This window comes from Diachasma alloeum, unplaced genomic scaffold, assembly GCF_001412515.2.
Source record: "Diachasma alloeum isolate Michigan unplaced genomic scaffold, Dall2.0 Dall_scaffold_00348, whole genome shotgun sequence".
Classification (NCBI taxonomy): Eukaryota; Metazoa; Arthropoda; class Insecta; order Hymenoptera; family Braconidae; genus Diachasma; species Diachasma alloeum.
The window spans coordinates 245015-247916 of NW_021680487.1; positions in this window are offsets into that span (position 1 = coordinate 245015).

The window sequence follows — 2902 nt, forward strand, 5'->3', positions numbered from 1 at the left end:
TGTGTACATCACCGGTTATATAGGTTTCGCATATATTCGAGTATACGTACATACTTTGAGGGAGGCCTCGTGATAATGAAACGGGTATCTGTCCCTCGTACGTATGTATTTGGGCGCATAATATTACGCATTTATCTTTATCTGCAAATCCGACAAGTTTCTTCAGTAAAGGTGCTAAGTGCAGAATATGAAACATATCTCCACAGGAAGCACCACAGATCCGCTGTACAGAGACGTAGCCACCACAATTCATAATGAATTTTACATGATCTCTCATAAATGACATTCCGTTCATACTATCCAACAAATCTGTAATACTATCGTGAACACCGTGTTGAAGATTGTCTTCCCCTTCACTCACGAGATCCTCACCACCACTCTGTAGGAGGTCATTGGACTTCAATTTTACAATTTTTCGTTCTTCTTGTGTCAGATAATTTTTGCTCTCCAACGACACGTAATTGTGGTTGTTACTTATAGGTATATGTAAAAAAGTCATAGGTATATGAATTTCCGAGAGTGCGACACTCCATCTACCAGGTAAATTGACGACCTCTGGTAAATTCGTGATGAAACTCGTTGTTTTATTATCAGGGTAATACTGCATACGATTGTTGCTAGGTAGCACAATAGAAAAATTGTCTTCTAGATGACTCATTTCTTCCTTCACGGGTCTATACTCTGGATAACTCTTCTTCGTAAAATATTCCGTCGATGTCTTCACCCTTGAGGTCTTGTAAGGTATACACTACCGGCTTACGGTAAGGAGAGACGAGTTTGATTTCAAAAATTTCTTTGCTCCACTCCGACTCGTATCCTTTCTTGAATGCTGCTTTTGCTGCACTGATCCGTACCAGGTCACCACAGTTGTATTTAGGCGATCGATCCTGACTAGATTTACGGTTAGTACTGCATCTTTTGGAGAGGTTTTCTGCTGCTATGAGAGAATTATTAGTATCAACTTCGCACGGACGGAAACGCGTCCCTGAATGTCTTGTATGGTTGTAGGCATTCACAANCATCTTTTGGAGAGGTTTTCTGCTGCGATCAGAGAATTTTTAGCATCAACTTCGCACGGACGGAAACACGTCCCTGCATGTCTTGTATGATTGTAGGCATTCACAATTTTCTGAAGAACATCCACGTAGCGTTTGGTACGGGAATATGTGAAATATCTCCACAATCTTTCCTTCAGTGGTCTGTTAAATCTTTCAACGATAGCAGCTTTTACATCAGGATTTCGGGTTACATGATATTGAATTCCATACTTACTCAGAAGTTGTTGAAATTCAGAATTGACGAATTCTTTACCACGGTCCGTTTGAAGGATTCTCGGGGTACGTTGTCCCCCATTGTTCAGAAGTATCCGTCTAAATGCCTGGGTGACTATCTTTGCACTCTTATTTGTCAGAAGTTGTACCCATGCATATTTACTGAGAACATTGATGACTACTAACATGTAGGAGAATCCGTCATTGTATATTGATATGGCGCGAAGATCAACTAAATCAGCCTCCCAAACAGCGTCAACTTCAGAGACGTTATATGAACGTCTATTAAAACGATGACGTACCATCTTATGCATATTGTACGCATCCTGGCTCTCCAGCCAGTTCCTGACATCATTACCTCTGTGAATGTTTTAGAGGTTAAGTGCACCAGCAAATGCTGCAGGGTGATTAGGGTTGTAATAAACGTTCTTAAAACGTTTCATTTTCTCAGTTTTATCCATCGTATTTTCAGGGACCCACCGTTTTGAGTATTTCCGATACTATTGTACGACTCGTCACTGTCTTCTTCTTCTTCTATAGGATTTATAATCTTCTGATGTCGACGACTGTTTCCTCGAGGTGTAGACGTCTTTATATTGAGAGTTAACTGTAACAACGCTTCGGTACCAATGAACTCCCGAGGAACATTATACGATTTTAGTACATTCCCAAATAATTTTCTTCCGACTGCAATCTTTTTCTTTCGTGACCGCATGGCCTCATTAATAAGATCTACTATATTTGAATTCTTGATAAGTTTCCCGTTGATGCTAACCACACCTTCTCCGTTCCAACATATAACCTCTCTTGGCATGGTTTGTAGATTGCGTAGGAGTGGTGCAGCATTCTTTCGGTATCTTTTCGGCACACTTTCAATTATTGATCTTGATTCAATATTATCGTCAGTGTAATCATACACACGAGAACTGGAAAAACGTGGCCGAATCGGTGAAATTTGAGCATGTTTTTGGTAGGTTGATTCTTTCGGGCTATCAAAAGTCTCAGTATCCATCTACAACTGGTGAGAATTGTGTACCAAACTCAGATAACGTTGTAAAATCTGTTGATATGCGTTCCATTTCTCACGTTCATCAGCGTATGAACCCGATTCTAAGATTTCTTTCATTTCATTATCAAGACGTGACAATGTCGTTCCCTGTGTTTGTACACTTTTTGGCGTAGTGATACGGTTATCAGACGTCGTGAGTGTCTGACCCCTGTCATCAGTAATGGCACCAATCCTGTCTTCTGGAACAAGTATCATTTTCCGCGCATATTCCATCTCTTTTGATTGTTTNGTGAGAATTGTGTACCAAACTGAGATAACGTTGTAAAATCTGTTGATATGCGTTCCATTTCTCACGTTCATCAGCGTATGAACCCGATTGTAAGATATCTTTCATTTCATTATCAAGACGTGACAATGTCGTTCCCTGTGTTTGTGCACTTTTTGGCGTAGTGATACGGTTATCAGGCGTCATGAGTGTCTGACCCCTGTCATCAGTAATGGCAGCAATCCTGTCTTCTGGAACAAGTATCATCTTCCGCGCATATTCCATCTCTTTTGATTGTTTCACTCTTACTATTTACTAATGAGGTTTGAAATCAAAGTACCTAGTATAGGTGCTAGA